Source organism: Schistocerca serialis, chromosome 3 (genome assembly GCF_023864345.2).
Source record: "Schistocerca serialis cubense isolate TAMUIC-IGC-003099 chromosome 3, iqSchSeri2.2, whole genome shotgun sequence".
Taxonomy (NCBI): domain Eukaryota; kingdom Metazoa; phylum Arthropoda; class Insecta; order Orthoptera; family Acrididae; genus Schistocerca; species Schistocerca serialis.
In genome coordinates this window covers 778832126-778857588 of record NC_064640.1, presented here as the reverse complement: position 1 = coordinate 778857588, position 25463 = coordinate 778832126, and the positions used below count along the sequence as shown (strand labels likewise).

The window sequence follows — 25463 nt, the reverse complement described above, 5'->3', positions numbered from 1 at the left end:
GTTATCCGCGATAGCCACCGCGGGTTACGTGTCGCTCGCCGGCTCTGTCCACACCTATTCGCACTTTACTGGTGGAATTCAATACGCTCCTACCTCTGAGGTATAACGCGACAACAAATAAGAGTAGCGCAGGAGATTTTGTAAATAAAATACGACGGAGATAAAAGAGACTTTGTGACTAACTGTAGGACTATAGCAATGTTTCGGAAATACATACGTAGGGAGCGTCGGGGTGTTACAGAGATCTACAATATAGACAAACCTACAGGGGTTGGACCAAAATATGGAAACACCGCGAGAAGTGCATGCTTGAACGTAAACGCAGATGCTTGCCGAGGGTGCAGCTAGCACTGTTGTGTTTGACCACCAACGGCACCTCTTCAGTATCCACAATACGTTGCAAGTACCGGCAGTGATCGGAAGAGTGTTCTGTGTAGTAGTGAGTGCATTATACCGGAACTAAAGAACTGAAACGTGGGAACATTTTTGGTGCTCGTATGGTGGGTGCTTCAGTAATAAAGGGAGACGTTTTGTTTGGTGTTTCAAGAGGCACTGGATTGAAGATTTATACAACATAGAGGGAAAAATGGAAAAACATTATCCGCTAAAATACAACGCGGGCGGAAGTGTGTGTTGAGTGATTGTGACAAACGGTCATCATAAAGCAGTTATTGCATCGATGAATTCAGCCGTAAATAGAAATATTAAAAAAGGTAGGAAGATTTTTCTGTTTAGCAAAAGTGACAAAAAGCAGATTTCAGAGTACCTGACGGCTCAACACAAAAGTTTTGTGTCAAGTACAGATAGTGTTGAGGATCAGTGGACAAAGTTCAAAACCATCGTACAATATGCGTTAGAAGAGTATGTGCCAAGCAAGATCGTAAGAGATGGAAAAGAACCACCGTGGTACAACAACCGAGTTAGAAAACTGCTGCTGAAGCAAAGGGAACTTCACAGCAAACATAAACATAGCCAAAGCCTTGCAGACAAACAAAAATTACGCGAAGTGAAATGTAGTGTGAGGAGAGCTATGCGAGAGGCGTTCAATGAATTCGAAAGTAAAGTTCTATGTACTGACTTGGCAGAAAATCCTAAGAAATTTTGGTCTTATGTCAAAGCGGTAGGTGGATCAAAACAAAATGTCCAGACACTCTGTGACCAAAACAGTACTGAAACAGAGGATGACAGACTAAAGGCCGAAATACTAAATGTCTTTTTCCAAAGCTGTTTCACAGAGGAAGACTGCACTGTAGTTCCTTCTCCAGATTGTCGCACAGACGAAAAAATGGTAGATATCAAAATAGACGACAGAGGGATAGAGAAACAATTAAAATCGCTCAAAAGAGGAAAGGCCGTTGGACCTGATGGGATACCAGTTCGATTTTACACAGAGTAAGCGGAGGAACTTGCCCCCCTTCTTGCAGCGGTGTACGTAGGTCTCTAGAAGAGCGTAACGTTCCAAAAGATTGGAAAAGGGCACTGGTCATCCCCGTTTTCAAGAAGGGACGTCGAACAGATGTGCAGAACTATAGACCTATATCTCTAACGTCGATCAGTTGTAGAATTTTGGAACACGTATTATGTTCGAGTAAGATGACTTTTCTGGAGACTAGAAATCTACTCTGTAGGAATCAGCATGGGTTTCAAAAAAGACGATCGTGTGAAACTCATCTCGCGTTATTCGTCCACGAGACTCAGAGGGCCATAGACACGGGTTCCCAGGTAGATGCCGTGTTTCTTGACTTCCGCAAGACGTTCGATACAGTTCCCCACAGTCGTTTAATGAACAAAGTAAGAGCATATGGACTATCAGACCAATTGTGTGATTGGATTGAAGAGTTCCTATATAACAGAACACAGCATGTCATCCTCAATGGAGAGAAGTCATCCGAAGTAAGAGTGATTTCAGGTGTGCCGCAGGGGAGTATCGTAGGACCGTTGCTATTCACAATATACATAAATGACCTTGTGGATGACATCGAAAGTTCACTGTGGCTTTTTGTGGATGATGCTGTGGTATATCGAGAGGTTGTAACAATGGAAAATTGTACTGAAATGCAGGGGGATCTGCAGCGAATTGACGCATGGTGCAGGGAATGGCAATTGAATCTCAATGTAGACAAGTGTAATGTGCTGCGAATACATAGAAAGAAAGAACCCTTATCATTTAGCTAAACTATAGCAGGTCAACAACTGGAAGCAGTTAATTCCATAAATTATCTGGGAGTACGCATTAGGAGTGATTTAAAATGGAATGACCATATAAAGTTGATGGTCGGTAAGGCAGATGCCAGACTGAGATTCATTGGAAGCATCCTAAGGAAATGCAATCCGATAACAAAGGAAGTAGGATACAGTACGCTTGTTCGCCCACTGCTTGAGTACTGCTCAGCAGTGTGGGATCCGTACTAGATAGGGTTGATAGAAGAGATAGAGAAGCTCCAACGGAGAGCAGCGCGCTTCGTTAGAGGATCATTTAGTAATCGCGGAAAGCGTTACGGAGATGATAGATAAACTCCAGTGGAAGACTCTGCAGGAGAGACGCTCAGTAGCTCGGTACGGGCTCTTTTGAAGTTTCGAGAACATACCTTCACCGAGGAGTCAAGCAGCATATTGCTCCCTCCTACGTATATCTCGCGAAGGGATCACGAGGATAAAATCAGAGAGGTTAGAGCCCACACAGAGGCATACCGACAATCCTTCTTTCCACGAACCATGCGAGACCGGAATACAAGGGAGAACCGATAGAGGTACTCAAAGTACCCTCCGCCACACACCGTCAGGTGGCTTGCGGAGTATGGATGTAGATGTAGATGTAGAAGAGAGTTGTGACGAAAGATAAGCGGACTACAGCTGTGAAAGTCACTGCAGAACTAAATGTCGCACTCGATAACCCAGTGAGCACAACATGGAAGGAGCTCCATAAGCTGGGAATAGCAGGGTGAGCTGGAATCCCAAAACCACTCATAGTGATGTAAATACCAGTAACAGGAAAACGTGATGCCGAAACCATAGAACCTGGAAAATGAGCAATGGAAGAATGTCATCTTGCGGGTGAGCCTTGTTTCATACTTTTTCGAACTTCTGGCCGAGTTTACAGTGAAATACGACGGGGCATCGGTAATGATTTGGACATGTATATCCTTGTATTCCATGGGCCCCATGGTTACTTACTAAGTCGCATTACTGCCTAGTATTATGTGACCATTGTAGCTCATCAAATCCATCCCATGGCAGTGCCTTCCTTACGCAATGGAAATGCTGTGTTACAAGACGGCAGGGCCGCTACTCACACAGGTCGCATCGTCCAGGAGTAGTTTTGTGAGCCCGAGGATGAATTATCGCATCTCTCCTGGTCACCACAGTCACCAGGTTTTAATCCTATTAAGCTTGGTTGTAGCCTCTCCCCGATGTCATTCAATCTGTTTATTGAGCAAGCAGTAAAGGAAACAAAAGAAAAATCCGGAGTAGGTATTAAAATTCATGGAGAAGAAATAAAAACTTTAAGGTCCGCCGATGACATTGCAATTCTGTCAGAGACCGCAAAAGACTTGGAAGAGCAGTTGAACGGAATGGACAGTGTCTTGAAAGGAGGATATAAGATGAACATCAACAAAAGCAAAACGAGGATAATGGAATGTAGTCGAATTAAGTCGGGTGATGCTGAGGGAATTAGATTAGGAAATGAGACACTTAAAGTAGTAAAAGAGTTTTGCTATTTGGGGAGCAAAATAATTGATGATGGTGTAAGTAGAGAGGATATAAAATGTAGACTGGCAATGGCAAGGAAAGCGTTTCTGAAGAAGAGAAATTTGTTAACATCGAGTATAGATCTAAGTGTCAGGGAGTCGTTTCTGAAAGTATTTGTATGCAGTGTAGCCATGTATGGAAGTGAAACATGGACGATAAATAGTTTGGACAAGAAGAGAATAGAAGCTTTCGAAATGTGGTGCTACAGAAGAATGCTGAAGATTAGATGGGTAGATCACATAAATAATGAGGAAGTGTTGAATAGAATTGGGGAGAAGAGGAGTTTGTGGCACAACTTGACCAGAAGAAGGGACCGGTTGGTAGGACATGTTCTGAGGCATCAAGTGATCACAAATTAAGCATTGGTGGGCAGAGTGGAGGGTAAAAATTGTAGAGGGAGACCACGAGATGAATACACTAAGCAGATTCAGAATATTGTAGGTAGCAGTAAGTACTGAGAGATGAAGAAGCTTGCACAGGATAGAGTAGCATGGAGAGCTGCATCAAACCAGTCTCAGGAGTGAAGACCACAACAACAACAACAACAAGTTTTTGTGGTACTTTTTACAGAGACGAGTGCGTGACCGCTATTCACCTCCATCATCTTTGCTTAAATTTGCCACTATTATGTATGCAATCAAAGGTACAAGCGGATCTCCCTACATTCAGTTTGGCAACAAATTCACAAAGCATTAACAGTGATGGCAAGAGAACTCTGATAGACAAGTTATCGATCAACCAGTTTCCAGACGTGTTTGACAGGTGACATTTGAGACCAGGGTAGCAGTAGTACTTGTAGTTCTTCAAAGAGGGCTTTTAAATTGCTGCCGGCCGGAGTGACCGAGCGGTTCTAGGCGCTACAGTCTGGAACCGCGCAGATTCTATTCCTGCCTCGGGCATGGATGTGTGTGATGTTCTTAGGTTACTTAGGTTTAAGTAGTTCTAAGTTCTAGGGGACTGATGACCACGGCAGTTAAGTCCCATAGTGCTCGGAGTCATTTGAACCATTTTTAAATTGCTCATCATGAAAGCCCAGGCTTTGTTCTTCTGGAATTCCGCATGCATAGTTGCCTCAAGAGGGGGTACGCCTCGGTAGCTTCACGTTCAGTGCGGGACATTGCCAACCAAATGAGCCTGGTCGGAGATTTTCTCCGCTCGGAGACTGTGTGGGACTCGGTGTTGTGTTGTCCTAACGTTCGTATCGTCATGACTGACATTACGCTACTGAGATGGCTGTGTGTTTACGTTTCGAAAGCCAATAAATAAACAAAAAAAGCATTGTTCAAATTCGCTACAGTGAATCACATCTCTTCGACTGTAGAAATATTCATAGCTCTTAAGGTATACAATGTAGATCCCATGTTTACTCGACCTTTTTGCTTCGAATGATCATTCCTGTCAAGATCCTGCATATTGACAACTCCTCCCGGGACACTGTGTACTATTATTATTATTATTATTATTATTACTTCCTAAAACTTAGAACATTGTACAAGCCCACTCAGCCAACATCACGTCGGTGACTTCCATGTTAGGTGCTTAAGTGTGACTGTATTAGTGTAAATAACCCAGACGCCTGTGCAGAGCGTAATATATCAAACACAATGACATAATGTCCTATCTGTATTAAACCGACAGCCCTCATGGCATGTTCTTCTAACAGTTATAGTATAGAACCAAAGTGGCATTCTTTACATTTGGTTTTATAAAAGACATGTATCGCGGTAAATAGATTATTTTGCATTTCTAGGCTTTAACAAAGAGGTGGAAAAATGGCTGCTAAAACAATACATATAAATTGAATCCCTAGCCACTTTCGCGACTACAACGAGAACGTCGTCATTGACAAAATGCTGCAAGTTTTCCTGACTGGAGAAAGATCTTACTATGGTTTATCTTTCAGGTATATGAGCTAAGAGGGTAATTATAATGTTTTAATTATCATCTCGTATAAATTTTTTCAGGTATATTTCTGGAGTCCTTATTCAGATGCAAATTCCTGCGCCACAACACGGTAGCACGCCGGGAGAGCTATCAAAGAAAAATGTACAACCCTTCCTCGAAGTGGAGCATCAGACTTTAATCTATGTTTTGCATCTGAAGGAGAACAGAACTGCAATCGATGCTGAGTAGGTGGATGTGTACCATAAAATTGAACCTCCATATGACACAGTGGTCAGATTGTGCAGACGCTTCCAAAAGGGTAAAAAAGTATGAATAATAAAGAATAAAGTGGCAGAACATCTGTCTGTGAAGCACCTTGAGCTGCAAGAGAAGAGGAGACGCCAGAGTTCTAACACCGGCGTATCACAAGCGAGGCTATAATGAGAAAAGTGACATTCTATCAAGGATCAGTTTTCAATAATTTGCACGACGTTCTGAACATGACAGAGTTCGCTGGCCGCAGGGTTCCGCGACTTATGATCCGCTCAAAAAGTCTGCCGCAGTGAGACAGCAGTGAAAGTGTTGTAGCTCTGTCAAGCCAATCCAGATGACCTTCTGAGCCGTCTAATTACAGTGAACAACTGACGGGTGGACGAAGGAACAAACGAAAACGTGTGGATCCACCCTTGCCCAAAAAGACGAAAATCCTGCCACCAGTGGTCAAATTGATGCTGATCATCTTTTGGGATACACTGGTGTGGTGCTATCAGATTATACTCGGAAAAGGCAAACAATCAGAGGAGCACAATACTGAAATTTTCTGAAGAGATTATGAGAATCTGCCAAGGCGAAGCTGTCTGAGGGTGTGTTTTTGTTCTGTAACTTCTTCTCCACTTGCTGCTTCTTTGCTGCCCCTGTTTCTCCTGGATTGGCGCCCACTGACTTCTTCCTCTTTCCTCAGATGAAGAAATTTGCATGGCAGGTAATTCCAGACGAATGACTTCGCGATTACCGAGTTGGAACGTCTCCTGAAGAGCCCAAAAGGGGAAAATGTTTCGCACTCAAGTACAAATATGTCGAGAAGGATGACTACAATCACCAATTTCCGCGATCGCACCTTCATTTTTTCGAGGTGATCATTGAAACTCTCGATTACCTCTCGTAATGCTGAAACACGACTAACAAGGGATAACGTGCACAGGCAAAGGGTGATAACACGAATGGTCACAGGATTTCTTCTCTGGTGGAAGAGTGCAGCAGAAATACTGACAGAAGATGCCTGAGTAATCTACGAACTGTCTCAGCACCTCTTACGTAGCGCAAACGTGAAAACTCTGGGGGTAAGTTAACACTAGAAATAGCTCGGACAAAGGCTTATTAGCCATCACTCTTAACACGACGCGCCCGAAAGTGAAGCAAGAGCAAATATGAACGCATAGAACGATGAAATCTATTACCTTGCACTCACTATATGCTTATCTACAGATTATTAATGTAGGATGTAAATATAAAGAGTAGGAAGTGTTTCTTTGAATTTTCCTGCGTTGCAAGTAACGGTAAACAGAAGAAGTGTTGCTATCTCACATGAAAATTTCATTTCCTTCTCCTCTGGTGTCACGTATTCCTTCTGTGGTCATTCACCTTTTTAACCTGTCGCTTTTTTTCTAATTTTTATATTTAGTTTATAAGCTACTGACCTTTTTCTGTAACCTTGCTTAAGGTAGTACAGGATGTCCCAAACACTCAAGGACAACACTGTACAGACAGCAAAGGATCTATACCTGAGTGTATTGAGATAAGTGCCAAGTAGTCGGAAATAAATATTTTAGGCTGTACGGAGAATTAAGTGACAATCTTTGTCAGCCACGTGTTCGTAAAATTTATTTTTCTGCATGAGTGACGATGGCACTACCTTGAAAACAATGCACAATCAGCTGAGTTGTTTCAACGGCGGGTTTGTTTCGCTATGAAGTTACATTTTACTGTTGGTGTATGGAAACCCAGCAGAATCCGGAAACAAAGAGGCCAGGTGACGCAGTCGTTAAGACACTCGACTTGGATTCCACAGAACGTCGACACAATTCCCATTCGTCCATTCGTATTTCCCTAAATCCTTTCAGGTTTATGTTGACAGTACTCAGCGGATACGTACAACAAAAAGCTAGACAACGCTGGGCAAGTAGCTCTGCCATCCACGCCCGAAACGAGATTGGGGTTTCCAGAGTTACGTTACTCCTTTGCTTGGTTCACAACTGAAACTTTTCAATCATTTTGCGACCGAAGTGCTTTATTTAGAATAAGTAGTTCGGTAAAAAACATTATAATGATATGACTGTAGGTATGAATCGGTTAGCATTGCATTGAGGTGACAAAAACCATGGGATAGCGATATGCACATACAGGACGCATCATAATTAATGGCGTAAACGCATACAGTTGAAAGTACACGTTACTAGAATCAAAAAAGTCTCAGTAAACATAGGGTCGAAAATGCATACCTTAAGAGCTACAAGCAATTTTGCATCTTCGATTCTGTGAAGCAAATCTCTCCTACTGCAACCTCTTTGCTATCCATATTTTGGGAAATGGTAATGTGGACCAAAACAAGAAAAAATGTCCAGTAAACATGTGCTCTAAAACGCATACCTTAAGAGCTATGAGCGCGTGCTCATCTTCGCTTCAAGAAAAAACAACTCTTCTAATGAACAATTGCTCATAACTTTTAAGCTATGCATTTTAGAGAAAATGTTTACTGGACATTATTCTTGTTTTGGTCCATACTACTACTACTTCCCAAAATGTGGAAAGCAAAGAGCTTGCAGTAAAAATATTTGCTTCACAGTATCGAAGATTAAAAATTGCTCGTAGCTCTTAAGGTATGCATTTTTGACCCTATGCTTACTCAGACTTTTTTTTTAACCCGCCAGGGTAGCCGAGAGTGCTAATGTGCTGCTTCCTGGACTCGGGTAGGCGCGCCGGCCCCGGATTGAATCCGTCCGGCGGATTAACGAGGGCCGCTATGTCGGCCAGCCTGGATGTGGGTTTTAGGCGGTTTCACATCCCGCTAGGTGAATACCGGGCTGGTCCCCAAGTTACGCCTCAGTTACACGACTCACAGACATTTGAAAACGTTCGCACTATTTCATGACCTACACTAGACGCAGACAGTTGGGGTACACTACTTCCGTCCTGGGAGGTTCGGAGTAGCGGCAGGAAGGGCATCCGGCCACCCTCTGCACTTAACACTACCAAATCCGTCATAACTAAGCCGACACCGCCTTGGACCGGAACAAAGGCCCGAGAAAGAAAGAAAGAAAGTTTACTGAGACTTTTTTGCTTCTAGTATCGTGTACTTTCAGTTGTATGCGTTTACGGCATAAACTATGATACACCCTGTATACACATGGCGTTATAGTTGGAGTCACGAACGATGGCGGTCGAGTTCAGTCTTGTTCTGCGCACATACGTCATGGTTCCTCCGACAGCCAATGAGCGTTCGGTAGCACTCTGAGCGCTCTGCTGTTGATGCCGTAGCTAACGCGAGCATTAAACGTGGTCGTAGCGAGTTGTTTAGTGAATTTCTATTCTATTTGTTGTTAGTTGTCGTCGCTGATAGAGGTGGTAAGTGATAAATTCTGCAGAAGCAAGAGAGAGACGTAATTTGCAGAACGTACGCTTTCGTCAAGTGGAATGCAGGCGCATGCGCGTACCGCAACTGTCTTTTGAAATCATCAGTAGTGGAATCCTCGTCTGTGCCGCGATATGCGCGAACCGCCATCGTTCGTGGATCGGCCTGTAGTGTGGCATACACAAGGTATGGAAGGTCAGTGCAATGGCGGAGCTGTCATTTGTGCTCAGGTGAGTCATGTGAAAAGGCTTACGACATCATTATAACCGCACCACGGGAATTAACAGATTTTGAAGGCGGAATAGTAACTGGAGCTAGACGCAGTGGACATTCCGTTTTCGATTTCGTGATGTAATTCAATGTTCCGAGATCCACAACGTCAAGAGGTATTACCTCTCACTACAGAGAACCCAGTGATCGACGGCCTTCACGTAACGACCGAGAGCAGCGCCGTTTTCATAGAGCTGTCAGTACTAAAGGACAAGCAACACTGCGGGAAATAACAGCAGAAATAAATGTGACACATGCGACAATCGTATCCACTAGGACAGTACGGCGAAATTTGACGTTAGTGGACTGTGGCAGCAGACGACCGACGCGATTGCCTTTTCTAACAGCACGACATCGCCTGCAGCGCCTCTCCTGGGCTCGTGATCATATCGGTAGGACCCTAAACGAAAGGAAAACTGTGACCTGGTCTATAGGTAAGAGCTGATGGTACGGTTCGCTTGCGGTGCAGACGCCACGAAGGCATGGACCCAAATTGTGAACAAGGCCCTGCTGTGGAAGCTGGTGATGACTCCGTATTGGTGTGCCGGTTAATATCGAATGGACTGCGTCCTCTGGTCGAACTGAACCGATCATTGACAGGAAACAGTTACGGGCGGCTACTTGTAGACCATATGAAGTCATTCATGGACTTCATGTTCCCAAACAATGATGGACTTTTTATGGACGACAATGCTCCTTGCCAGTGGGCCACAAGTGTTCGCGATCTGTTTGAAGAATATCCTGGACAATTTGACCGAAATATTTGGCGACACTGATAGCCCTACGTAAACTACTGGTTATTAAAATTGCTACCCCACGAAGATGACGTGCTACAGACACGAAATTTAGCCAACAGGAGAAGATGCTGTGATATGCAAATGATTAGCTATTCAGAGCAATCACACAAGGTTGGCGACTCCAACAATGTGCTGACATGAGGAAAGTTTCCAACCGATTTCTCATACACAAACAGCAGTTGACTGGCGTTGCCTGGTGAAACGTTGTTGTGATGCCTCGTGTAGGGAGGAGAAATGGGTTTTGATAAAGGTCGGGTTGTAGCCTATCGCTATTGCGAATTATCGTATCGCGACATTGCTGCTCGCGTTGGTCGAGATCCAATGGCTGTTAGCAGAATATGGAATCGGTGGGTCCAGGAGGGTAATACGGAACGCCGTGCTGGATCCCAACGGCCTCGTATCACTAGCAGTCGAGATGACAGGCATGTTATCCGCATGGCTGTAACGGATCGTGCAGCCACGTCTCGATCCCTCAGTCAACAGATGGGGACGTTTGCAAGACAACAACCATCTGCACGAACAGTTCGACGACTTTTTCAGCAGCGTGGACTGTCAGCTCGGAGACCATGGCTGCGGTTACCCTTGACGCTACATCACAGACAGGAGCTCCTGCGATGGTGTACTCAACGACGAACCTGGGTGCACGAATGGCAAAACACCATTTTTTCGGATGAATCCAGGTTCTGTTTACAGCATCATGATGGTCGCATCCGTGTTTGGCGACATCCGGGTGAACGCACATTGGAAGCGTGTATTCGTCATCGTCATACTGGCTTATCACCCGGCGTGATGGTATCGGGTGCCATTGGTTACACGTCTCGGTCACCTCTTGTTCGCACTGACGGCACTTTGAACAGTGGACGTTACATTTCAGATGTGTTACGACTCGTGGCTCTACCCTTCATTCGATCCCTACGAAACCTTAGATTTCAGCAGGATAATGCACGACCTTATGTTGCAGGTCCTGTACGGGCCTTTCTGGATACAGAAAATGTTCCACTGCTGTCCTGGCCAGCACATTCTCCAGATCTCTCACCAATTGAAAATGACTGGTCAATGGTGGCCGAGCAACTGGCTCGTCACAATACGCCAGTCACTACTCTTGATGAACTGTGGTATCGTGTTGAACCTGCATGGGCAGCTGTATCTATACACGCCATCCAATGACCAAGCGTATCAAGACCGTTATTACAGCCAGAGGTAGTTGTTCTGGGTACTGATTTCTCAGGATCTATGCACCCAAAGTGCGTGGAAATGTAATCACATGGCAGTTCTAGTATAATATATTTGTCCAACGAATACTCGTTTATCATCTGCATTTCTTCTTGGTGTAGCAGTTTTAATGGCCAGTAGTCTAAATCCCATCGAAAATTTATGGGACATTATCGAAAGGTCAGTTCGTGCACAAAATCCTGCGCCAGCAACGCTTTCGTAATTATGAATGGCAGTATGGCTCAATATTGCTGCAGGAGACTTCTCACGAGATGTAGAGTCCAAGTCACAGCGAGTTGCTGCGCTACGCCGTGCAAAGGGAGGTCCGATAAGATGTTAGGAGGTATCCCAAGACTTTTGTCACTTCAGTGTATGTGCATCCGACTTGTCGTTTGTGAGCTACAGAAGACTACCGATAGCTCTGTAAACGTTGTTTTGCTTTGAAAATGGAGCGTAACATCTCAGTTTCATTCAGTGCTAGCAGTGCGTCATTAATTTTCCGTACACAGCAAGAATTTATAGTGTATGAGTTAAACATTAAAAATTTAGGACAACCTGTACATTAAGTGCGTATTTTTATCGTCTGGGTGACTATAACGAGTGGTTCACCAGTGCAGTGTCGTGACTCTACTTTTCTGGATGATTATGGAAATGAAAGAAAGGGAGTGGGTGAAACATAGTAGGGTCAGATTTCGTTTTCATAGGAATGTAGCGAAGGTATCCACGAACTTAGATTGTGTCAACATGAGCAGTGTCAGAAGTTCTTACCCAGTGAAATGCCGTAGACAGGCTTAGAACTTAATTACGAATATCAACACCCGGATCAGGAGTCAGAGTCTGTAAGCCACCCTATCTCCTCAACTCAATGGCGAACTTCTTATAGTAAATATTTTCTCCATCATCAACGTTCGGACAGCCTTCCTCTACACTACAGAGCGCCAGAGCACTTGGTCGTTTAAGTAACTCGGCTATTGAGCTTCCATTGACGTGGAATGGTGCTCAAATCCCTTGCAGCCAAGCGTATTTATGTTTACCGGAATGGTTTTCTTGAAAGGGCACGACCGATTTATTACCAATCGCAGCCTTGAAGTGAAAAATCTGGTGGAGCTGTGTTGGACCTTTTCAAGCATATCTTAACATCGACCTATTTCCTATGTGGAGTCCAATTTTATGAACAGACTGAAGGAGTGGCGATGGGTAGTCCCTTATCTCCGGTAGTGGCAAATCTGTTTATGGAGAGATTCGAGGATGAGGCACTTATGACCGCTGCCTACAAGCCGACCTGTTTCTTTAGGTACGTTGATGACACGTTTGTCATCTGGCCACATGGTCGGGAAAAACTGCACGAGTTTCTTGACCATCTGAACTCGATACACCCCAGCACTAAGTTCACAATGGAACTAGAAAATAATGGTCAGCTTCCTTTTATGGATGTCCTGGTGAAAAGAAAGACAGACGGCACATTAGGCCATAGTGTGTATAGAAAACCGACATACACCGACTTATACCTACAGGCTGACAGCTGCCACCATCCGGCACAGAAGAATGGGATGATGAGAACACTTGTTCACCGAGCCAAAACACTGTCCGACTCAGACAGCTTGGCAGCAGAGTTAGAACACCTACAGGAAGTGTTCGCAGACAACGGATACTCAACACGGGACATCAGCAAGGCGCTACATCCCTCCAGACTACCTGATACTGAGCGAGAAGAACAAGAAGAAGAGACCAGGAGGTTAGCCTTTCTTCCGTATGCAGGACCTATATTTGATATGATCAGCAGAATACTGAAAAAGTACAATATCAAGAGTGTGTTCTGCCCACCAAACAAGGTCAGGGAGCTTCTTGGAACGGTTAAGGATGATCTGGGATTGAGAAAACCTGGCATCTACCATATTCCTTGCGAATGCGGTATGTCTTACATTGGCCACACAACCAGGACCGTTGATGTTGTTGTTGTTGGCTTCAGTCCTGAGACTGGTTTGATGCAGCTCTCCATGCTACTCTATCCTGTGCTAGCTTCTTCATCTCCCAGTACCTACTGAAACCTACATCCTTCTGAATCTGCTTAGTGTATTCATCTCTTGGTCTCCCCCTACGATTTTTACCCTCCACGCTGCCCTCCAATACTAAATTGGTGATCCCTTGATGCCTCAAAACATGTCCTACCAACTAATCCCTTCTTCTGGTCAAGTTGTGCCACAAACTTCTCTTCTCTCCAATCCTATTCAATACTTCCTCATTAGTTATGTGATCTACCCATCTAATCTTCAGCATTCTTCTGTAGCACCACATTTCGATAGCTTCTATTCTCTTCTTGTCCAAACTACGTATCGTCCATGTTTCACTTCCATACATGGCTACACTACATACAAATACTTTCAGAAATCACTTCCTGACACTTAAATCTATACTCGATGTTAACAAATTTCTCTTCTTCAGAAACGCTTTCCTTGCCATTGCCAGTCTACATTTTATATCCTCTCTACTTCGACCATCAACAGCTATTTTGCTCCCCAAATAGCAAAACTCCTTTACTACTTTAAGTGTCTCATTTCCTAATCTAATACCCTCAACATCACCCAACTTAATTCGACTACATTCCATTATCTTCGTTTTGCTTTTGTTGATGTTCATCTTATTTCCTCCCTTCAAGACACCATCCACTCCGTTCAACTGCTCTTCCAAGCCCTTTGCTGTCTCTGATAGAATTACAATGTCATCGGCGAATCTCAAAGTTTTTATTTCTTCTCCATGGATTTTAATACCTACTCCGAATTTTTCTTTTGTTTCCTTTACTGCTTGCTCAATATACAGATTGAATAACATCGGGGAGTGGCTGCAACCCTGTCTTACTCCCTTCCCAACCACTTTTCCCTTTCATGTCCCTCGACTCTTATAACAGCCATCTGGTTTCTGTACAAATTGTAAATAGCCTTTCGCTCCCTGTATTTTACCCCTGCCACCTTTAGAATTTGAAAGAGAGTACGCCAGTCAACATTGTCAAAAGCTTTCTCGAAGTCTACAAATGCTAGAAACGTAGGTTTGCCTTTCCTTAATCTTTCTTCTAAGATAAGTCGTAAGGTCAGTATTGCCTCACGTGTTCCAGTATTTCTACGGAATCCAAACTGATCTTCCCCGAGGTCGGCTTCTACTAGTTTTTCCATTCGTCTGTAAAGAATTCGTGTTAGTATTTTGCAGCTGTGGCTTATTAAACTGATTTTTCGATAATTTTCACATCTGTCAACACCTGCTTTCTTTGGGATTGGAATTATTATATTCTTCTTGAAGTCTGAGGGTATTTCGCCTGTTTCATACATCTTGCTCACCAGATGGTAGAGTTTTGTCAGGACTGGCTCTCCCAAGGCCGTCAGTAGTTCCAATGGAATGTTGTCTACTCCGGGGGCCTTGTTTCGACTCAGGTCTTTCAGTGCTCTGTCAAACTCTTCACGCAGTATCGTATCTCCCATTTCATCTTCATCTACATCCTCTTCCATTTCCATAATATTGTCCTCAAGTACATCGCCCTTGTATAGACCCTCTGTATACTCCTTCCGCCTTTCTGCTTTCCCTTCTTTGCTTAGAACTGGGTTTCTATCTGAGCTCTTGATGTTCATACAAGTGGTTCTCTTATCTCCAAAGGTCTCTTTAATTTTCCTGTAGGCAGTATCTATCTCACCCCTAGTGAGATAAGCCTCTACATCCTTACATTTGTCCTCTAGCCATCCCTGTTTAGCCATTTTTCACTTCCTGTCGATCTCATTTTTGAGACGTTTGTATTCCTTTTTGCCTGCTTCATTTACTGCATTTTTATATTTTCTCCTTTCATCAATTAAATTAAATATTTCTTCTGTTACCCAAGGATTTCTACTAGCCCTCGTCTTTTTACCTACTTGATCCTCTGCTGCCTTCACTACTTCATCCCTCAAAGCTACCCATTCTTCTTCTACTGTATTTGTTTCCCCCATTCCTGTCAATTGTTCCCTTATGCTCTCCCTGAAACTCTGTACAACCTCTGGTTCTTTCAGTTTATCCAGGTCCCATCTCCTTAAATTCCCACCTTTTTGCAGTTTCTTCTGTTTTAATCTACAGGTCATAACCAATAGATTGTGGTCAGAGTCCACATCTGCCCCTGGAAATGTCTTACAATTTAAAACCTGGTTCCTAAATCTCTGTCTTACCATTATATAATCTATCTGATACCTTGTAGTATCTCCATGGTTCTTCCCTGTACACAACCTTCTATCATATAAAGATAAGAGATGTAAAGAGCACCAAAGGCATACCAGGCTACGACAAGCCTCTAAATCGGCAATAGCAGAACATTGCTTGGAACTTGAGCACACCATGAATTATGATAAAACCGGGATCTTATCTCAGACCCCTAAATTTTGGGACAGCGTCATCAATGATTAGATCGAAATCAAGATGACAGAGAACTTTATAAACCGGGAAGCTGGATACCAACTCAGTACGGCGTGGAACTTGGCTTTGGACCTATTACAAAAGCAACGGAAGAAAACACAAGACCAGGAGAATGGCGGAGGCGCTGGAGAAAGTCGGAACGGTCACCAACAGCAAACGCAGCCTGTCGACAGTGCTAGGAACGCGCCTGGCGGGCGCGGAACTAGTACGGTACGCTTTGAAACGGCCACCACCGGGGAAAACAGCGGAAGCGGGCGCGGATGGAAGATGGAACATCTGGCGACCAACCGATACGGTCGCAGCGGGAGCGGACGGCATAGGGAACACCAGATACCGTCCAGACATAAATACGGGACACGGTCAGCCTGTCGTTCAGTCACAGGAACACCTGATGAAGACGCCGAGGTACGACGTCGAAATATTGTGTTAGATAAACGCAGACCACCGGCAGTACACCCAGTTCAACGAGATGCCACGAAATCACCGGGAAAGTCTAAGAAATTAAATCGCAGCCTTATTCGAGCAATTGCTCCGTCCTTAATGACCCAGTCATCGAAAATGTGTTAATGCCCAATCATCCTTTCGCTGCAGCCGTGAAAACGAATCATGGGCAGTTTATACTCACTATCATATTCATTATAATTTCAAATCCTTGTGCTTTTTAACAACGAAAGGATATTTGGCGAATGGACTGTCCTGCTCTTTCCCCCCGTCCTAAATCCCATAACAACGTGTGGGATGCGCTAGGCAGACGTATTGCCGCACTGCCACATGCAGCAACGACCATACATCAATTGTCAATCGCGCCGGTGGAGAATGCAGTGCTGTACCACAAGAACTGCTGACCAACATTGTAGGCAGCATGGGAGCATGTTTCAGTCTATGACGTGGAATGCCGACCGTGGTGATCACTCACTCTATTAAGAACTATGTCCATCTTTGTTCAATGTCCAGGACACCATAATAAATACCAGTGACTTTAGTGTAATTATTGGCTTTGAATAAATGTGTCATTTCCGATAGTTTCATTACGCATTGTTTTCAGTTCCATTTTGTAGTACATGGTAGCAGTTATTTCAAAGTATGGTCCAAGTTTCAAGATACTACATCTACATCTACATACATACTCCGCAAGCCACCATACGGTGCGTGGCGAAGGGTACCTCGTACCACAACTAGCATCTTCTCTCCCTGTTCCCCTCCCAAACAGGAGGAGGGAAAAATGACTGCCTATACGCCTCCGTACGGGCCCCAATCTCTCTTATCTTATCTTTGTGGTCCTTCCCCGAAATATAAGTTGACGGCAGTAAAATTGTACTGCAGTCAGCCTCAAATACTGGTTCTCTAAATTTCCTCAGTAGCGATTCACGAAAAGAACGCCTTTCCTCCAGAGACTCCCACCCGAGTTCCTGAAGAATTTCCGTAACACTCGCGTGATGATCAAACCTACCAGTAACAAATCTAGCAGTCCGCCTCTGAATTGCTTCTATGTCCTCCCTCCAACCGTCCTGATAGGGATCCCAAACACTCGAGCAGTACTCAAGAATAGGTCGTATTAGTGATTTATAAGCGGTCTCCTTTACAGATGAACCACATCTTCACAAAATTCTACCAATGAACCGAAGACGACTATCCACCTTCCCCACAACTGCCATTACATGCTTGTCACACTTCATATCGCTCTGCAGTGTTACGCCCAAATATTTAATCGACGTGACTGTGCCAAGCGCTACACTATAATGGAGTATTCAAACATTACGGGATTCGTTTTCCTATTCATCTGCATTAATTTACATTTATCTGTATTTAGAGTTAACTGCCATTCTTTACACCAATCACAAATCCTGTCCAAGTCATCTTGTATCCTCCTACAGTCCCTCAACGACGACACCTTCCCGTATACCACAGCATCATCAGCAAATAGCCACACATTGCTATTCACCCTATCCAAAAGCTCATTTATGTAGATAGAAAACAACAGCGGACCTACCACACTTCTCTGGGGCACTGTAGATGATACCCCCACATCCGATGAACACTCACCATCGAGGACAACGTACTGGGTTCTATTACTTAAGATGTCTTCGAGCCACTCACATATTTGGGAAACAATCTCATATGCTCGTACCTTAGTTAGGAGTCTGCAGTGGGGCACCGAGTGTTACTCGGCAGTGACAAATGATGAGGAAGTTATTTTCGTCTCTAAATTTGCATATTCTTGTTATTATAAACTTCCCTGGATAGCAAAAGCACCGAAACTCCCTGGCAGATTAAAATTGTGTGCCGGGCAGGGAGTCGAAAACGGAATCCCTGTCTTCCTCGGGCAAGTGCTCCACCGACTGAGCTAATAATGTACAACTCAAGGCTCGCCCCAACAGCCGTGCATCCCTCACGCACTCTCGGATGCTCCAAAAACTTGACAGAAGTTTTTGTCCTACCTTGCAGGTCCGGCACACAGTTTTAATCCACCACAAAGTCTTAAATCAGGGCACACTCCGTTTCAGACTGAAATTTATTCTCGACCTATAGTATCATTTACGAATAGTGCAAACTGCAACTAATATTGCCCGCTCAACTTCTCTGACACGCGCAACGAGCCGAGGGAACAGAGAAGCAGCACTAGAGAATCTGCGATTTCAGGACCGGTAGTGGTCCAATACAAGTTAGCAGCCACATCGTCTGTAACGCAGCCTCCAGCGACGTCCGACGGGACAGTGTAATCGATAGCGCGTGGTGCGGTCTGGCCGGCTGATTTCTCCTGGGGCGGCTGACACGTGCTCGCCTCGCCGTCTACTAACCCACTCCACACGTCGCCAGCAAAACAAAGTTAATTTAGCTTCAATGACACTAGTTGAGCTGAAAAGCGGTTCCACGAATTTCCCCTGCACGTGCCGAAAACCCGTCACCGAATCTAATAACGAGTAACTCAGTTTCCTGAGACCGTCTCCAATAACAGATGAATTCTACAACTCAGTAAAGTTTGTAATACGTGGTAGGGAACTAGTTTGGTAATATACATGGCGAGTCATCTAACAATGGCAAACTTTGTTTCAAACTATAGAGACGATGTTTTCGTGAAACGTCAGAAGCCAAATGACCACGTAATTTTGTTGTACGGATAATACTCTTTAACTTTTGTACACAGTGAGACTGTGAAGCAAGTATGGTTTTCTTTCTTTTTAATGATAACATATATTTTTAACGGAATTCAAAGTCTCTTGGTTCAAATGGTTCAAATGGCTCTGAGCACTATGGGACTCAACATCTTAGGTCATAAGTCCCCTAGAACTTAGAACTACTTAAACCTAACTAACCTAAGAACATCACACACACCCATGCCCGAGGCAGGATTCGAACCTGCGACCGTAGCAGTCCCGCGGTTCCGGACTGCAGCGCCAGAACCGCTAGACCACCGCGGCCGGCTCTCTTGATAAGAGGTGTAAAACAACATAAGCTCTTTAATACTGATATAGAAACGTTTCACAAAAGTATCCGAGAAATGCGCTAAAGTCGAAAGGCAGGTAGTTATATGCAGAAAGAAAACGTATTTCCTACTCTTAGAATATAGATATAAGGCCAGCTACGACTGCTGTAAACGGAGATATCTGCTAACTTCTAGTTTATCAGAAGGGGCATAGGAAAACTATTTGAGGTGTGTGCGAGTATATAGTCATGTTTAGGAAAAAACATCATCGTTTCACGTTTCTGAACTAGTGCAATTTAAGTTTCCTATCTTGTTACTGAGACCTACCATATAAATATTCGAATGCTATAATCTTACATGTCACGTGTAGCCGACCGTGGTGACCGAGCGGTTCTAGGCGCTTCAGTCTGGAACCGCGCGCCCGTACGGGACGCAGGTTCGAATCCTGCCTCGGGCATGGATGTGTGTGATGTCCTTAGGTTAGTTAGGTTTAAGTAGTTTTACGTTCTAGGGGACTAATGACCTCAGATGTTAAGTCCCATAGTGCTCAAAGCCATTTGAGCCATTTTTGTCACGTATAAATACTGATAATTTTGAGTAAAAAATGTTACAGTTTGGTGGGAGTACCTTCCTTCTACGATGTATCATTCAAAATTTAAATATGCAAAGAAGCTAACACAATTACATTAATATATCAGCGTGAATATTAATGTCAATAGGAACTTTGGTGTGGGAGTGAATTCCTCTCTCACTTTCATTGTAGGTGACCAGAAAATTTTCAGCAGATTGTTTCTCTAGTAGCATTTACTAATTTCTTCCACATTTGTATGCAGGAGGCTCTTCAGATAGAAAAGTAATCCCTCTCCACTAAAACAGACACACACACACACACACACACACACATATTGTATATATATATATATATATATATATATATATATATATATATATATATATATATATATACTACAGCAATACTTTCAAGAATGAAGAATACAGATAGGAATGTGAAATAAATTCCACATGAGATATAACATTAGTGCCAGTTTAGAAGACAAGAACGGATGAGAGAGTCAGCAGGCACTGATTATACCAGAGGTCGGTGATTTCTAGGACATAGCGGTATTCGTGGTCGATCGTCTAAAGTTATTATTGACAGTGATACATAAATGAAGAAAAGCCGTGATGGTTTGGAAAGATAACTGCATTTATACTCCATTTCAGAAGATCGTATTGTGCTAAGGCGAGACTGATAGCACCGATATATGTGCAACGAATAGCAGGGATGAGAAGCAAGGGTATGACCGGAAGATTTACAGCCGTAACTTATCCTGACCTTGGAACGGACGCGTTCTTTACAAGAAAAGCTGGTCAGAGAATGACGAAATATTAAGTGTTTTATAGAAAAGAGTGGGCTGGCTGACCACAGCACCTTCTCATTGAACGTGAACGTCTTACGCTTTGGTTCAAATGGCTCTGAGCACTATGGGACTTAACATCTATGGTCATCAGTCCCCTAGAACGTAGAACTACTTAAACCTAACTAACCTAAGGACATCACACAACACCCAGTCATCACGAGGCAGAGAAATCTTACGCTCTGGGGTATTGGCTTGTCCGCGCATATTCATGACTGTCGTAGTTTTTGAGCAATAAATGAATGTTTTTGTTTTGTTTTCGTGACCTCGGAGCACATCCAAGCATCCACTCTCTGCTGCACCGCTACCCTATACATCGTGGTGTACTGACTTCTTCACCTCTGACAACCTAGTACCACCACTCACCATAGAATCTAGTCGCCGAGGGCCTCTACAAGACTGCCGGGCTGAGTGACTGTGTCCTCATTGAAAACCACAAACTATTCACCATCGAAAGAAAAAAAATACAGAAGTTTTTCCATTTGTGCGTTGTGCCGTATACGGTTTAAAATGTTGAAGCGCCAAATGCATTTGGGTTATCAGCATAAAGGAAGTTAGCACCTTTCTGTCCACTCCGTATACAAAAACGCCATCCATAAGAAAAGCCAAGTTTGTCGAAAGCAGAATATGGAGTGAAAGCCAATAACGAGAATAAGGAAATCTAGGTAAAATGTAGAATCGAAATCCAATAAGCAGAATGGCATGACTGACAGCAGCTCATGCAATGGACTGTTCTAGAATGAATTATGGTTGTCTGCCAGGATGCCCCATTTCCGCGAGTGGCTCGGCCAAATTGACTTGTCGCACGCGCTCCTCGTGGTAATCGTCCCCCGGACTCTATACAGTACCGCCTCTGAGCCTCGATCAATACTGGCTGTTGATGGGGAAATTAAAAGTGCCATCATTCGATAAACCTGATGACGTATTTTTTAACCTAGTACCACATTACATATACAAATGTCTCGGGTTCGATCGCTGCTCAGTCGTAGGGTTATCACCTGTCACTTATTACTTCTTTTACCTACGACACTGCTTCTTGAAGCGAAAAACGCCGAGTTGCACAGCTGTTCGGTGTCCATTTCAAGCCGTAGGTTCTAATGCAACTACCTCTGTAGCTCAGTTCAAAGGTCGGAGGAAGGCGTTGGCATACCCCCTCAAACAGGACCATGCCTTACAAAGCACTGTAGTGTTCAAACCAAACTTTGGGCTTATTACAGGTTTATCTTGTTTGGTGACATGGTCGCGTATTTAGCGAAGAGGAAATCATTTCACGTTGTTATGAAACAGCACTACATTTGATAGTAACTCTTAATTTTATTTAAGGCCGGCCGCGGTGGCCGAGCGGTTCTAGGCACTTCAGTCCGGAACCGCGCGAGTGCTACGGTCGCAGGTTCGAATCCTGCCCCGGGCATGGATGTATGTGATGTCCTTATGTTAGTTAGGTTTAAGTAGTTCTACGTTCTAGGGGACTGATGACCTCAGATGTTAAGTCCCATAGTGCTCAGAGCCATTAATTTTATTTAAGCCAGGATCGACATTTTGAGGGCGACTGGTGGATAGGTACCAGATGTGGGAAGAAGAGTCGCCGATCTGCATCTCCATTCCAGGCCAGCCATATGAACTTATTTTCGCCGCCGTCATGATCTCCAAACGATTTACAGGCTACGACAGGTTTTCTGACTACTGACATCGATTTCGGTATGGATTAGAAATGCACACTGGTATTTCGGACGAAGAAAACGTATGTAAGTCTTTATCGGTAGAAGGAAAAGGACAGAATCTGGAATTTTATTTCAACAGATCTTTACTATTTGTTAATAAACATCTGACGAATGCTTTTTGTATATTATTATGACGGCTATTCGGAAAGTAAAGTCCGATCGGTCGTGAAATGGAGATCACCGTGAAAACCAAAAATGTTTCATTTGCAAAAGTTAGCTACATCTTCGAGCTACATAGTCGTCGCTCCGACAGAGGCATTTGTATTAGCATCGTACCAACGTTCCAATACCCTCGTCGTAGAAGGCAGACGCCTGTGCTTTCTACCAATTCTCTAGACTGATCTGCAGCTTACTGTCTGTGCCAAAGTGTAGTCTTCATAGCTAGCGGTTCATATGAGAAGAGATGAAAATCAGGAGGAGGCAAGACTGAGCTGTATGGTTGGTGACCAAACACTTCCATCGAAAATTCTGAAGATGCTGAAGAAGTATCCTCATTGCCCCTGCGGTATGCGGCCTATAATTCTCATGAAGAACGAAATGCTTTACAGTTACGTTGTGTGTTGCATGAAATCAGGCGAAATCTCTCACACGCACTCGTACTTGACGGAGACAATATTTTCTAGGCAATTGTACGTGCTCATTGTGCGCTCAGATTTGAAATCAGCGGCGTAACGCGATCGACGGGCATACTAGAGGCACTGTCCAACACGTCTATGGAAAGCTCCATCGGATTTTCAGAATGGTTTCCATTTCGTAACTGATCGGACCTTACTTTCCGAATAGCCGTCGTATAATTGGTATTCTATAAAACGTGACGAACGTGGAGAATTCTGTGCTGATATGGCGTCAAAGAAGTATATCCTAACACTTTATTTTTGAATTACCGTGTGGAAGCAATATTTGTACAGGCGTTGGACAAGGGAGTACTTGAGGTTCCCCCGTGTGGTTAATTTTCCACGGGTTACGCGAGTCCTCAGGGAGTACGTGAGACGATTACTCTATGTAAGTTCCTCCCACGAACGTTGCTTGGATTCTGCTGTTGAGCACATGTTATCTCGAGTCAGATGTGAAAACTGTGTATACCAACTTAATTGGAGAACTCTGGGCCTCAAGAATATAGTCTGATTTTACCAGACTAGTTGGCTACTTATTACGCGGCCTAACAAACCTCTTTGCGTAAACATTTGTGCCAGCGTAAAGTGCACGGTGTCGAATGATCTCGTCTAGTAACAGGTGAGCTCGTCAAGTAACAGGCGATGTTACCTACGGATGCTTAACATACATTGATCATTCAGACTCGACAGTGGAGGAGATCTATTGAGAATAGGGTGCACACTGGCCATGACGCACCATTAAGACACGACATGAGCCCCGGATGTGTCACATATTTCGGGATGGGAGTTTTTTACCGATAGTACCAGCAATTTCTGTGGGTAGAAAAATTACAAGATGAAGGCAGGAAATGAAATGTGTCCACTGAATCATGGGAGACGTGTAGTGACCCACCTACTTAAGATTGGAAGTAATGGTTCAGGATAGCAAAGGATGGAGAAGAAAACCAATCTTTGTGGCGATGATCGTAGACTGAGAAAGTTACTGAAACTGCGATTCTGAACAAATTACTTGTTTATATCACTGCTCATCAAAGTCTATTTTCTTATGTGAGGGTTCATACTGTTTAACAATTGCTTGATAGTAAACGTCGACTATCTGTAAAAGAGTATTTACGTTTCTCAACGCTCTCGGTCCGGTGGGAACTAGTGTTTTTTTCTGGGGCGTTATCTGACATAGATATCGGATAGTGAAAAACAGTGTGTGAAATCGTTAAGTAGTAGGACGCACTTGGTAGATTTACGTCGCATTGTAATATCTCTAACAGCGGAGACTTCCATTTATCGGCGATTGGGGTTTATTTTGAGATAAGGGGCAGTGTGTATGCGGCAACATAGATAAGAAGTCGGGCGAGTAAAAGAGGGGGAGGACATATGACAGGTAAAAGAGAAATGCATGGTAACTTCAGGTAACAAAGAAAAATGTACATTACGTTTGTACGAGCGACTGACGAATGATTCACTACTGGTGAAGACAAGAGACAGTCAAAAGGGTGTTCATAACGGAAGGTAAGGCGGAATTATATTTCGCAGACTACACCAGATACACTATGTGATCAAAAGTATCCGAAAACCCCCAAGAACATACGTTTTCCATATTAGGTGCATTGTGCTGTCACCTACTGCCAGGTAGTCCATATCAGCGACCTCAGTATTCATTGCACATCGAGAGAGAACAGAATGGGGCGCTCCGAGGAACTCAAAATGGTTCAAATGGCTCTGAGCACTATGGGACTTAACATCTGTGGTCATCAGTCCCCTAGAACTTAGCACTACTTAAACCTAACTAACCTAAGGACATCACACACATCCATGCCCAAGGCAGGATTCGAACCTGCGACCGTAGCAGTCGCGCGGTTCCGGACTGAGCGCTTAGAACCGCGAGACCACCGCGGCCGGCCCGAGGAACTCACGACTTCGAACGTGGTCAAGTGATTTGGTGTCACTTGAGTCATACGTCTGCAAGCGAGATTTTCACACTCCTAAACATCCCTAGGTCCACGATTTCTAATGTGATAGTGAAGTGGAAACATGAAGGGAGACGTACACCACAAAAGTGTGCAGGCCGACCTCGCTGACAGAAACGGCCGACAGTTGAAGAGGGTCGTAATGTGTAACAGGCAGAGATCTGTCCAAACCATCACACAAGAATTCCAAACTGCATCAGGATCCACTGCAAATACTATGACAGTTAGGTGGGAGGTGAAAAAACTTGGGTTTCATGGCCGAGCGGCTGTTCATAAGTCACACATCACAACGACGCCTCGCTTCGTGTAAGGAGCGTAAACATTGAACGATTGAACAGTGGAAAAACGTTGTGTGG

The 25463-nt window shown here is 44.0% G+C and overlaps 1 protein-coding gene across 1 annotated transcript in view; it reads right to left on the bottom strand.

Moving 5' to 3' along the window:
- Window positions 1–25463, bottom strand: part of LOC126471224 (protein tipE) — a 526467-nt gene that overhangs the window by 116227 nt on the left and 384777 nt on the right. The window lies entirely within an intron of this gene.